Here is a 14,853-nt window from a genome sequence, read left to right on the forward strand (position 1 = left end):
ATCAAAAAGAATAAAATACCTAGGAGCAAACTTAACCAAGGAGATGAAAGACCTAAAATTAGAGATCTGAAGACTATAAAACATTGTTGAAGGAAGTTGAAGACGATACAAAGAAATGGAAAGATGTTTCATGTTCATGCATTGGGAGAATTAATATTGCTAAAATGTCCATACTACCCAAGTAATCTACAAATTTAATTCAATCCCTATCAAAATACCTATGACATTTTTCACAGAACTAGAACAAATAATCCTACAATTTATATGGAACCACAAGAAACCCCAAATAGCCAAAGCAATATCATGCAAAAAGAACAAAGCTGGAGGTATCAGGCTACCTGACTTCAGTCTATACTACAGAGCCACAGTAATCAAAACAGTATGGTACCAACACAAAAACAGAAACATATCAATGGAACAGAATAGAGAGCCCAGAAATAAACCCACATACATATAGTCAGTCTATAACAAAGGAGGCAAGAATATGCAATGGGGAAAAGACAGTCTCTTCAATAAATGGTGCTGGTAAAACTGGACAGCTACCTGTAAATGAATTAAATTAGAACATTTTCTCATGCCATATACAAAAATAAACTCAAAATGGATTAAAGACCTAAATGTAAGACTGTAAGCCATAAAACTCCTACAGGAAAACATAGGCAGAACACTCTTTGACATAAACTGTAGCAATATTTTTTCTGGATCTATCTCTCCTAAGGCAAATGAAACAAAAGTAAATGGGACCTAATTAAACTTAAAAGCTTTTGCACAGTGAAGGAAATCATCAACAATAGGAAAAGGCAACCTACTGAATGGGAGAAAATATTTGCAAATGATGACCAATAAGGGGTTAATGCCTAAAATATATAAGCAACTCATACAAGACAGTATCAAAAAAAAAAAAAAAACCTGATTGAAAAATGGGTGGAAGACCTGAATAGACATTTTTCCAAAGAAGGTGGCCAAACAAGCACATTAAAAAATGCCCAACTTCACTAATTATCAGAGAAACTCAAATCAAAACCCCAATGAGATATTGTCTGACACCTGTCAGAATGATTATCATAAAAAGACCACAAATAACAAGTACTGGCAAAGATATGGAGAAAAGGGAACCCTACTATGCTGTTGATGGGAATATAAATTGGTGAAACCACTATGGAAAATGGTATGGAGTTACCTCATAAAACTAAAAGTAGAACTGCCTTATGATCCAGTAACTCCACTCCTGGGCATATATCAGAAGGAAAATGAAAACACTAATTTGAAAAGTCACATGTACCGCAATGTTCACAGCAGCATTATTTACAAATGCCAAGATATGGAAGCAACCTAAGTGTCCATCCACAGATGAATGGATAAAGATGTGGTAGATACAGATATAGGTATAGACATAGATACATAGATGTGTATACTATCTGGAATACTACTCAGCCAGAAAAAGAATGAAAGTTTGCCATTTGCAACAGCATGGATGGTCCTGGAGGGTATTATGCTTAGTGAAATAAGTCAGACAGAGAAAGACATACTGTACATTATCACTCATACATGGAATCTAAACAATAAAACAAACTAGTAAATATAACAACACAGACTGACAATCAAAGACAACAAACTAGTGGTTACCAGTGTGGAGAGGGAAGAGGGGAGGGTCGAGATAGGGGTAGGGGATTAAGAGGTCCAAACTACTATGTATAAAATAAATAAGGTACAAGGATATATTGTACAATACAGGGAATAGAGCCAATATTTTATAACTTTAAATGGAGTATAATCTATAAAAATATTGAATCACTATGTTGTACACCTGAAACTAATATAATGTTGTAGATCAACTGTGCTTCAATTTAAAAAAAACAGTGGAAGAACCAGTGCTGAATTCCGGTTGTCAAGTATCCATCCACAAAAAGTTTTATCAAAGCTACATGGTACTAAAGACAGCACTCCTAGCTATGTGATACACCTTTTAATTTTTCCTTTCATATTCATTTTCATTTTATCATTAACATTTTACACTTAAAAAGGCATTTTTTTCTTTACTACAGTGCAAGTAGACTAAGTGCCCATTATAATCTGCATATATGACTGTTCAGTTTTATGCTCTAGTATCCTTATGGATTGAATATTGTCTAGCAATAACTTGCCCAAATTCATAGCCATGCCAATATTTTAAAATTATACTCTTTCATTGTTTTTGTATTTCCCCATTTGAGGTTGGTCTCATCCTATTTTGGTTTCATTCCTTTCTTAAAATTGTTTGTTATTTTTCATTTAAGTTCACTAGATAAACTTTTCTTCTTCCTCCCCCTCCCCTCCCCCCGGCTTTGCTTTTTTGGAGAAAAGATGTTTTAGGTTATTTTATATTCGGAAATTCTCAGCATATACATAATGTCAGTATCTGGATACTGTGAAAGTTGTATTATAGTATAATAATGGTGCTTTATATAATATTTAAGAACACCAATCTATAGTTTGATATCGGCAATTTATGAAAGGCAGATTCCTCAGTGTATTTTCTTTTTTAACCTATCTTCATTGGCCTGCTTTTTCTTTAGAATTTCTGGTGTCTTTGCTAAAATTCCTTTTTTATTTCCTTTATAGCCCTCTTGACTTGAATGAACTCATTCTCTTCTTTTGCACCTTTATCTCTTTCTAGGCAGGCCTTGACTAACTGCATATTTATGTTCTGGTTTCTCATCACATCTCTGTTTTCAGTTAGGATCCCCCTTACCGTGTGGCCAAGCTCAGTCTCCAGATTCTTGTTCATTTGTTTTCTTATTCCATTCCATTCCCAGAACTAGTGGCAATGTCACATGAAACCCAAATGACTCTCTTATTTTCTTTTATTTTTTTTAAGTTGGTGACTAATTACCACATCTTACATGATTCTTTGTTTTTAGCCAGTTTAATTATTTTCAACCATTTCTTTAAGGTTTTCTCTTTCCTCAAAATAATTCAGTTTCATATGTCCTTGTCTTTCTGTGCTGGATAAACCAGCTCTAGTTGTAAAACAGGTAGTCAGGGATCACTGAGTCTGAGCTTCCTTCTCCATACGGTCTCAATTGCTTTTCTCTTGCAATGAAGAAATAAATCCAAGTTTTACTTCCTTTGCCTTAATACTCCATTTATCTGTAATTGCTACCTTAGCATTTCCTCATAAATTCTGCATCGACTCAGTCACTTCAAGCACCTTAGTACTTTATCTAGACAGTATTTTCTACTCCCACCACCAGACTGTCAATGATATGGAGAATTTCCAAACTTTATATTAGCCATATAAAGCCTATCATAATCGTTTTGAGCCTAGGCACTTACAATATTTACGAGGAAAAGTAGTCTGCAGTGTCAACCACATCATTGTGTAGTTCATGTAAATATGCCTGTGATTCAGTTATGTCAGTGTCCATTTCAAACCACTATTTCAATCCTGCTTTTTAAAACGTTACAATTTAGTAAAGGCAAATGCGATCTATGCAAGGGCAAAGTGAAAGTTAGTGGGGGAAAAAAGCAGTGGATTCCTAATTCTCCATCTAGGTCACTATTCTCATCCATAGAGGCAGCAAGATAGACAGTAAAGTAGAAAGTGCCCTAAACTGAGACCCCAGATGCCTTGGCTCCAGAGTCCTAATTTGATCACTTAATAGTTATGTTTTGAGTAAGCCACATTCCCCTTTTGTACTTCAGTTGGTATTAGGTCATTGAAATAGGTAATTCTGCAAGTGGATTTCTAGCTCGAAATTTTTGTTTTTCTGTAAGAGGCTGGGAATGGAATGGGCTTTAGGGATCAACTTTGGTTCCTGATTGAATAAGAGTCAATTTCATAAAAAAAAAACTATTGTTGGGTTGAGGGTTCTGGGAGAGATATAGGAAGGAGCCATCCTCTTTCGACGAGTACTTTGCATTCAAATATTAGGTGAGTCAAGAGCTAGACACTCTTACCAGATAAAGATTTGCCTTCTGGAAAATCAGCCTTTGAATTAACTGGGCACCTACTCTGCATGCCTCTGGAATTTACCTCTCATAGTTTATCATTTTCTTAAGAATCAAATTTTCCCACCTTACTACTTATAAGCCATTAGATGTCAATGGCTCCTTAAAGAGTCGGGCCTAACAGACATAATTCCTTCTAGTGTCTCAATTAGATATCCTTAACTTCATAACTTTGCTGGGTGCTGTTCCACAGATGTTATTATTCAGCCTGAGGATAGATACATTTTAGTGTTAAATGAGCTGATCTCTTTAAACGATGAAATTTGAGGAATTCTTGGGTCTGTTAGCTCTGTTACTATGATTGTGATTTATTAGCCAAGTTTATTTTCTGTGTCTCTCTGGCTCGTGACATTTGAAAAATAATATGGCTACCAATTATTAAAATTTCGTTCGACTTTACTGCCATATTTAGTAAAGCCCAAGGAAAAAAGGATCAGAAATGAAATGTGCATTGATGTGCTTGCTGATCCTTTTTAAAAAGGGCATTTGTCTTGTGGTGCACCGACCAGCTTATCATTATAAGGATAGAGACTTTAATGGCAGCATCAGTTGCATCAATAAACATTCTCAGAGTCCACTTAGAATCACTCCCACAATCTTGCTAGTTTTTGACAGCACTGTTGGAGCAGATTGCTGAATTGAAAACTCCAATCTATTCTGACATGAAGTCATCCAATAGGTCAGAGCACTGAGTAGTTTAATACAAATTTCAAAAGCATGTTGTGATTCCTATGAATTGAGTACTTAAAAGTTGACCTCACATGGTGGCTCTTTACCTAGAAAAATAAGCTTCTTATAAAACAGGATTGGCTGTATTGTATTTAGCATATCACAGACTAATGAAATGTTTGGCAGTGTCTTGAGAAATTAGAGTGTAGTTGACTATGATGAATGTGTGGCTTCCCTGAAAAGGCTTCCAAAAAGGCCAGCAAGTTGTGCGGTGACTTGATGGCACGAATAGAATTATGACAGAAATCCATAATGCAAAGTTAAAGACAGCCACAAGAAACAATAGAGGATAAAGTCGTATTACCTAAGAATAACAATAGTAGTAACAATAAGGAAATCTGGCGATGTATCTGTTTAAAAAAAATGCACTGAAAGGAAATGATAATATTCCTTTTCTGTATTTAGGGAAGACATGTTAAATCTCCCAATAACCACAGATCTGATATTACTTAGAGGGTATCTTGAATAAATAAATGAGTAAGCATTAGGCAAATAAAATTTCCAGTAGAAACTGGTTAGGAGAAAAGATCACACTTCTAAAATTCTAAGCAAGATGTCGCAATTAAGAAATGGGAGCTAGTTTTAGAGAAAACTGATTTTTGGTTCCAGATTTTGATTTATACATTTTTATTTCGCATGTTTGATTACTGTGAAATGTTAGACAACTGGAAATTATAATTGAAATATCAGAATGTCTATGGGGAAAATTTTTGTATTGTCTGGCCATGCTTAACGGAAGATTGTTGAATCTCATGAGACAAGATGTTGATAATTAAATTTACATCTGCATTGTGTTTGCTTCAGTAATGGCTAATATTTTTGCTTGGTGTCTAAGTTTAGATGCTTATTTGAATTGAATAGTTAAAATCAAGACTGTGGAAACATTAAATTTTAAATCATGACACAAGTAGATTCTTTGTTTCTAATTCCTGGAAAACGAATTGTATAAATCTTGTACTTTTGTTTACTAAAGACCTTATTTTTTTAGAGCAGTTTTCAGTTTACAAGATTGAGAGGAAGGTACAGAGATTTCCTGTGTCCCCTTGCCCCCACCCATACTTAGCTTCCCCTATTACTAACATCACTCATCAGAATGGCACATTCTTTTCTCAAGGGTGAACCTACATTGACACAACATTATCACCTAAATTCCATGATTTACCTTAGAGTTTACTCTTGGTGTTGTATGTTCTGTGGTTTTGGTCAAATGAATAGTGATATATAACCATCATTATAATATCATACAGAATATTTTCACTGCCCTAAAAATCCTCTGTGCTCTGCCTGTTCGTCTCTCCCTGCTAGCCACCTCTGGCAACCACTGATCTTTTCATTGTCCCCATAGTTTTGCTTTTTCTACAATGTTATATAGTTGGAATTGTATAGTATTTAGTCCTTTCAGATTGGCTTCTTTCACTTAGTAATATGCATTTCAATTTCCTCTTTGTCTTTTCATGGCTTGATAGCTCATTTCTTTTTAGTGCTTAATAATATTACGTTGTTTAGATGTACCACTGTTCATTTATCCCTTCAACTCTTGAAGGCCATCTTGCTTGTTTTCCAGTTTAGGCAGTTATCAGTAAAGCTGCTGTAAACATCTTTGTGCAGGCTTTTGTGTGGACCAAAGTTTTCAACTACTTTGGGTAAATACCAAGGAGCACGGTTGCTAGATATTATGCTAAGAGTATGGTTGGCTTTGTAAGAAATTGTCACAGTATTTTGTAGAAAGTGACTGTACCATTTTGTGTTCCCACCAGAAGTGTATGAGAGTTCCTGTTGCTCTACAAGCTTATCGGTGTTTGGTGGTGTCAGCGTTCTGGACTTTGGCCATTCTAATAGGTGTGTGGTATCTTGCTGTTTTAATTTGCATTTCCCTGAAGACATATGATGTGGCATCTTTTATATGCTTACTTGCCATCTGTATCTGTTTTTTCATGTGATGGCTATTAAGATCTTTGGTCTATTTTTTTTTTTTTAATCGGGTTGGTTGTTTTCTTACTGAGTTTTAAGAGTTCTTTGTATATCTTGAGTAACAGTGCTTTACCAGATGTGTCTTTTACAAATATTTTCTCCCAGTCTGTGGCTTGTCTTCTCATTCTCTTGCTATTGTCTTTCACAGAGCAGAAGTTTTTAATTTTAATGAAGTCCAGCTTATCCATTATTTCTGAGAACCTGGAATGCCAAGGGCAGGAGAGAGAAGATTGATGTCTTAGCTCAAGAAATAAGGCAGGAATGCTGAGACTGACTTCTTCCTTTGTCTTTTTGAAATATTTAGGCTCTCAACAGATTGGATGATGCCTGCTCACATTGAGGAGAGCATGCCGCTTTACTGAATCCACCATTTCACATGCTAGCTTCATCTGGAAGTACTCTTACAGACACGCTGAGAAATAAATGTTTAGCCAAATATTTGGGCACCCTGTGATATAATCAAGTAGACACATAAAATTAACCATCACACCAACAAAGTAAATTGGTTTTTTATAAGCAGTAATATTTACATTTTATTTTGAATTAAAAGTGCATGAAACTAATGACATTCTTAGTATTTAATAGCCATGAAAGTTATACTTGTATCTGATAGTATACATGCCACCATTAGATTTGAAAAGGAAACTATAGGATATCAGGGGATGTAGATGGGGTATTATAGTCATAGACAAAATATTAATATTTTGTATGTATTTACTTGTTATGTACTTTGAAGGCTTTTCAGCAGAAATGCACATGTCTTCAGATTTTTTTTCTTATGAGATAGACTGTTAGTTCCTATTGCTGCTGTAACAAATTACCACAGACTTAGTGGCTTAAACCAACACTACTTATTATCTTATAGTCCTGGAGGTCAAATGGGTTTCACTGACAAAAATCAAGATGTTGTCAGCGCTGCATTCCTTTCTGGAGATTTTAGGAGAGAACCCATTTCCCTGACTTTTGCAGCTTATAGAGGCCACTTGGATTCCTTGGCTCATGGTCCCTTCCTCCATCTTCAAAGCCTGCAATGGCTGGTTCAGTTTTTCTCATGATATCATCTATCTGATTCTGGTTTTATTGCCTCCTTTTTTTCCACTTAGGGACCCTTGTGATTGCATTGGGTTCATTCAGATAATCAAAGATAATCTCCTTAAAGTCCACTGATTTGGAACCTTAATTTCATCGGCAACCTTAGTTCCCCCTTGGTATGTAACATAACATACTCACATGTTCTGGGAATTAGAATGTGGGCATCTTTAGTGGCAGGGGTCGGAGGGGGAATTAATCTGCTGTAGTAAGTTACCATACTGACAGAAATTTATTCTTTCATTGTTCTGGAGGCCAGAAATCTGAAATCACTATCACTGGGTTGAAATGAAGGTGTCAGCAGGTCTGCATTCGCTCCAAAGTCTCTAAGGAGAGGAAGTTGTTTCCTTGCCTCTTCCAGCTTCAGGTAGCTATTGTTATTCCTTGTCTTGCTTGCCTTGTGGCTGCATCACTCCAGTCTCCACCCCTATGATTACATCACTATCTCCTCTTCTATGTGTGTCAGATCCCCCTCTGCCTCCCTCACCTGTGATTTGATTTAGGGCCCACCTGGATAATCCCAGATTATGTCTCCGTATCAAGGTCCTTAATGGGGGGAGGGTATAGCTCAGTGGTAGAGCACATGCTTAGCATGCATGAGGTCCTGGGTTCAATCCCCTAGTACTTCCATTGAATAAATAGATAAATAAACCTAATTACCCCCCCCACCCAAATAAAACAAGAATATTTTAAATCCTTAACTTACTCCCATCTGCAAAGATTCCTTTTCCTTACAAGGTAACATTTTTAGGTTCCAGGGGTTAGGACCAGATATTTTTGGCTGGCCATTATTCAGCCTACTCTACAGTCTTTCAGTTTGTGGAGTTTGTGAAATCCAGTAAAGAAATGAAAAAAATCTGCTTTAGAATACTCGGCTTCCTACAGTTTCAGGATCTGCGGGAAGCTTTCAACATGAAAAGGTAATGAATATAAAATAACGATACAAGATAAATTATTGACATGAAATTCTAATATCAGTTACTTCCACATATCAAAAATACAGGTTAATTCAAGGCATTTGCTGATTTTTACAATTGTTACTATTGAAATTTTCCAAATACTATGAACTCCACTCTACCCTGAATGTCGTGAAAAAGGAGAAGTTGGGGCCATAGTCTCACATGGCTGTTACTCTTCCTGGCCTCACTGAATGGTTGGAGCCATGTTTCCATCTTTCTCTGACTCTTTCCAGCTCAGGACAAGTGAGGGCATGCCCATAATATGTAGGAATTTGGGCTATCTCTCTCTCTATAGCTACCATTCCCCCATCAGCCTAAAACAAAATTCGTTTCTCAAAACATTCTATGCTTTAGTGAGGCATAATCCTTCTTGAGGTCCTAAAAAACTTATAAACAAGGTCCTCTACCTCTAGGAATGTGACATGTTGGCAAGGCGGTGCTGTCCTATTGTCCTTACTTCTCAATTCCAGTTGAAGATTAACAGAACCCCAATACCTCAGTCATGACCACTGTTCTATTCCTCATATGAACAGAGCCAAGATCATGTCCCTCCCCCAGCCTATCCATATATATTAAATCTTTTTTTTTGAACATGGAAGAGCAAAGGGGGAAGTCTCAGATTCTAGCTACATTTATATTCTCTACCTCATTTGAATCTTGCTTTGCCTCTCTGTCTCAACTAACCTTTACTCATGATGCTTTCTCTTTTCAGTTACTTCCCTTGAAAGGGACAAAGTCTCTCCTGTCTCCAACAAGGCTACTAAGGATAGGAAGAGTTAGGTTTGCCTGTCAGAAAACAAACAAAAAAGGAATGGAATCCTAACAGAATAATAGGAGACGTGTTACGTAGAATAAGTATACATCTGAAGTAAATGGTAACCTCTGGGTATTTACGTGAAAGAAGTAACAGATAAAAATTTGTACATCAGAAATAACAGGGATTGAATAAATCACAAATGGAAACTTTGTGAGAATTCATGTAAAACTGATCTAAGCTTTTATCAGGAAGTCTCAACTGCAATAAAAAACTTATTTGCATCGGATCCTATAATCTCAAATCTTGTAGAAGAGGTTGTAATCCAAAAAAGAATTAAGATTTCCTACATATATTTAAAAACCTGTCTAGAAATATGTCTAGCAGCTCTTCTAAACACTGTATATGAGATCACTTATTTTATTTTTATATTCAATTAACATTTTCCTTATTTTAACTTCTTGAAAAGTTTTACCTCTTCTATCACTGATGCAGTGCATGTAAATGCCACCCTCCTGTTTTATGACACTCTTTTGATTAATTGCATTGATTTTTAGTTTAATATACCTTTATCATCATCCACTTGAAAAATCCCAGAGTGAGTAAATTTATTTTTTACCCTTACAGATTTTAAACAAAGGACCGCTTATAGTAAAGCGTGTTATTTTACATTTCAATGAGAAAAGAGGGGGCTGCTCCAATTTACGTTGTTTGTACCAGTATGGCCTTTAATTTAAAAAGTAAGCACTAATGATCATTTAATTAAAATATGAGAAAAAGAAAGAGCACGATAGTAAAATGCTATGCTCAAAATTGCTCCTAAATAAATGGACTCATTAATCGATTGAAGTTCTATTCTGTTAGGAACTGTATGAGCCAAGAGCCATGAGAACGTAGTCTTGAAGCAGATTGTTTCATTGAAAAAAATTTATCTTCCGCATGATAACAAGATATGTGAAATGTAAAATCAAATGTTGACACTAGGAGTCTGCACTTTAGAAAACAGCCATTCTAAAGTTGGGGACTCAGTGCCCGAGGCTCTCTAGGCTTTATGCTTCTTTCCAGCTAGAATCCAGAAGGCAGCACTGGACTACATTTGTACAACCTTCACTGGTGTGCATGTTTTCTAAAGCTCAGGCTCCTTGGTACTCCCCGAGAAATTCAGAGTCAGTAAATCTGGGGTGAGGCCCTGGAAGCTGTCATTTTTCCAGGGCTTTGGGTGATTCTGATGTGCCTCGAGTTAGTTTGGGGACCCAGTGCCTTTAGGTAATTCCAAATCCACAGAACATGAGCGTTGCAAAGGACCCTTATGGTATTTGAGTCCAGTCTTCTCATTTTATAGATGAGGAAGCTAAGACTCAGAAAAGTAAAGCACCTTGTTCAAAATCATACCTCTTACAATCCATAGCCATTGCTGTAGCAGAGCCCGGACTAGAACCCAGGTGACCTCGTGTACAAACAATTGGTTTCAGTAAGGGAAAAAAATTGCAAAAGGAAAATTCAGCCCGAGGGACTAGAAGGCAGACTGCCTTTATGGTGTTCATCACAGCTTGATCCAAAGTCAGTAATTTTATAACAGAGACTTGGCCCTTTTGATATAACACTGTGTTCTCCTAAAGAGTAGAGAGAAAAAAAACACATGTCAAGTTTTAATAATGTTGCCCATAGCTCTATATTTACCTGTAGGTCTGCCTTCCTCTAGGACCCAGTTCAAAATGTCACCACCTCCAAGTGGACTTCTCCAAATCCCGTTGTTTTCCAAATCCCACTGTTGACCCCTCTTCTGATTTCCCCTTTGACCTGCACTCTGTACGTCTTGTTTGGACCCAGTATTAGCTGTTTTGCAGTATTTCTTTTGTGTATCTTTTGTCTCTTTCCCCATACAGACCGTGTAACTCCTGCAGATTATGGGTTTCTCTTTGTCATCTTGGTACCTGGTTCTATGCTTTGTTCATGTAAGGCCTGAGAAATATTGGCTGAATTTGATGTTTCTATTAAGTGCTCCACCAACATATTGCTATGACAGTAGGGAACCAACCAAACAAACAATCAAATAATTTTACTGGAGTTTGTGATTCTTCTGCTGAGTTTGGGGAAAATGTGAAATGAAGTTAAAAAAAAAAACGAGATGTCTGATGAACTTTCCTCATTAGCCAATCAAAAGGTGGTGCACATCACCTACACAATCAGGTAGATGTGAAATTTTCATACATGAAAAGCTGCGTGCTTTCTGACCCATGTATTCTTCAGCAATCAATAAAAGGTAAGATGTGTTCTCAGACTGCACATCTTTTTACCTTATTACCTCCCTCTTTACTATCATCACAAGTACCTCTTTTTTCCTGTTATTTTTTGGAAAACTCTTTTGTTTAATTATTTGCTACATCCTCGATTGAAAAACCACCTATCCAGCCCGGGTACTAAGTGGAGTATTTATTTGAACGCCACAAATGCCAAAAGTAATAGTAGCAAATGAAGTCATCTGAGAGAAAAGAAAAGGGAGAGATTTTGAGGTGGCCAAATTAAAAAATATACATACATACATACATACATATTTAGAAGTAGACACCAGATATTTTGTGGGTCTTTTAATTTTTAGACGAAAAATCCAAAATAATTTAAGACCTAAATACTGCTAATACTAAGAAATATCCATTTTATATTTAGAAGAAAGATCATGAAAAGAAAGGAAGATAGGCTCTGAAATTTAGAAGAAAGCTTCTATTTGTTGCTTAAATATTTTGAAATAAAAAACATGGTAGGTTTCAGCAAGGTAAAGCACATGATGCTGTGTGTTTTTGTTTTACAAAAATGTGGATGTGTGTGATGCCTTTAATAGAATGGTGAACTGAGATATGAAGTATTCACTACTTTCACTGATGTGGGGGATTATAAAGATTATATTACAGAGTTCTTAAAAAGATGGATTAATCTTTTCTCCACAAGTAGATGTTCCTACTGTAGGGCATTTGTTTAGTCAAATGAAGCAAGAAAGAAATGAGATAATAGGACAATTTGTCATTCAAAGCTTAAACAGAATTGGAATTGTGAATTTTATGCTACTGCAGATGAATTTTATTAATGTAAGCTTGCAGAGAATTTCCAAGAAGAGGAAGAGCTAGGACTTTCGTAAATGCCAAGCATATTTGACTTTTAAATGAATCTACATGGAAGGAAAAATAGCAAATTACCAGATTTTAAATGGTTGAGAGAAGTTATACAAGAGCTAAGGAGACTACCTGTATCTTTGTGGCACCAAAATAAGATTACAGTGAAGGAAAATGTGTGATATTAAGTAGCATAGAGCTTTTCTGTGGAAATCATTATTACATGTACAGAATCTGAATTTTTTCTCCTGATTTTTTTTATGAGGCTGCTCAAATCCCCAAGCCTTAAATGTTGCTTTTTTAGGAAAACTGTAAAAGATATACTCTTCATAAGGCCTCTGATTAATTACAATCATTTAACACATGTAGCATTAAGATTCTAAGATGATAACTGAGTAAGTCTTAAGAATTTTCAAATAGACAGCATAAAGGTATCTACTATATAAATTACCAAATCATTACAGGAATTTGGGGGGAGAAATATTTCTTAAATGAAGACAATTTTTTGTACTGCAAAATGAAAGTCGTTTTCTAGTTGGGAGAAGCAAACACACATACACACAATTTTTTATCTTTCATTGTTATTAGAAGCTTAGTATCTTGAGCACATTATGGCTTGAGGGCGGAAAAAGAAAACAGCCCTAGCAAAGGCTGAACATGAAAGAATACCATTAGTCTAACCTGACATAAATGATCAATTCCACCAGTCTAAGACATAGGCATTTGGTTTAGCTATGGTTGGTCACATATAAGCTATGAAATTAGCTTGTTCCAGCAAATACTGGTGGGGAAGCATAGTGTCAATTCAAAGCTGAGCATTTATGCTCACTAGGTATGACTCACAGAACTGAAGCAAGAATGACCTGAAAGAGTCAATATTCTGCCGGTAAACCTAACTGGCTATCAATAAATAACCAGATGCAGATGGCCAATAATCTAGTGCCAAAAAAAGTATAGGAAATATCTATGTCCATTAATAACTTGCATTACTGATGATTTCAAATATGATTTTCTCCAAAGGAATCTTGAGAATAATTGAAGACTATGTTGTTCAACCCAGAAATAATGATCAATTCTCCAAGCCTGCTCCTTAGGGAGGGATTCATTCTTGCTAGGCACAGATCGTGTACCTTGGTCTTCCCTGAGGCAAGTGCTGGCATCTGTTAGGGTAGCCGAGGAACAGTTGTTAGATCATCCTAATGTACAGTCCACTGAGAGCTTCAGAGTATTTGGAAGATGAGTCCACTGTCATGGAAACCCACCAGAGGCAAGCACAGTCATGTGTTTTCTTCTAAGATTACACAAAAATATAAATAAAATCAATATTATTTATTACTTAATATTGGTTTAAAGTTCCTCTGAATATAGGTTTCATTCATTTATTCAAAAGGTATTTTTGAAAATCTATTTGGTGCTCATCACTCTGCTTTGATCCGAGTATGCAACAGTGAAGATGACAAACGAGGTCTCGAAACTCACAAAACTTACAGTTTAGTGGGAAAGACTGATGTTAAACAAGTAAACAAATAAAGAAAACATTTAATTACAGCTTTTGGTGAGCGATTAGTACTAGGAAGGAGTGAAATTATTACAGAATAATGTGGTGGTGGCAGAAGGCAGCAGGAAAATATTTAGACAGGATAGAAAGGGATGTCCCCCTAAGGAAGTGACATCATAGCTGAGAGATTTATGATCAAGTCCAAACTAGCTATTGGGATTTTGAGGGATGGGACCAGAGCTTTGAGATCTCTAGGAAAAGGAATATGGGCTATGTAATGGCTTTGAGATAGTAGAGAATTTGGCCTGTTCCAGAAGCTGAAATGAGACCAGTAGGCTTGTGGCAGAGTCAGCGAGGTCGAGAATAGCAGGGAATGCATTTGGGCAGGTAGATGGGGCTCAGAGGCAGCTAGGCATTATAGGACATGGATTTGTTACAGGTATTAGTGATTTGGGGACCTGTCAGAGCAGTAGGTTTTAAAAATAAACTTTTTTCCCGCTGTTTATAGAATTTTTTTTTTGACTGTCCATTTATTAAGGCAAACTAAGTCTTAACTACCGTTACTTCACCAATCTACCAGTCAGAGAAGTGAAAGGTTTCTTTTCCCTCCATGGCTACTCTCTGCCGCCCCTATAACTTCTTTCTTCTCTCATAGGCAAATTCTTGAGATTCATGGCTATAGGCATCTGTGAATTATTTTCCCCTTGAACACCACTTGATGGTCTCTTTTCCTTTTTGGAGAAAAGTTGTCTCCAT

The sequence above is a fragment of the Camelus dromedarius genome, chromosome X, assembly GCF_036321535.1.
Source record: "Camelus dromedarius isolate mCamDro1 chromosome X, mCamDro1.pat, whole genome shotgun sequence".
NCBI classification, from domain to species: domain Eukaryota; kingdom Metazoa; phylum Chordata; class Mammalia; order Artiodactyla; family Camelidae; genus Camelus; species Camelus dromedarius.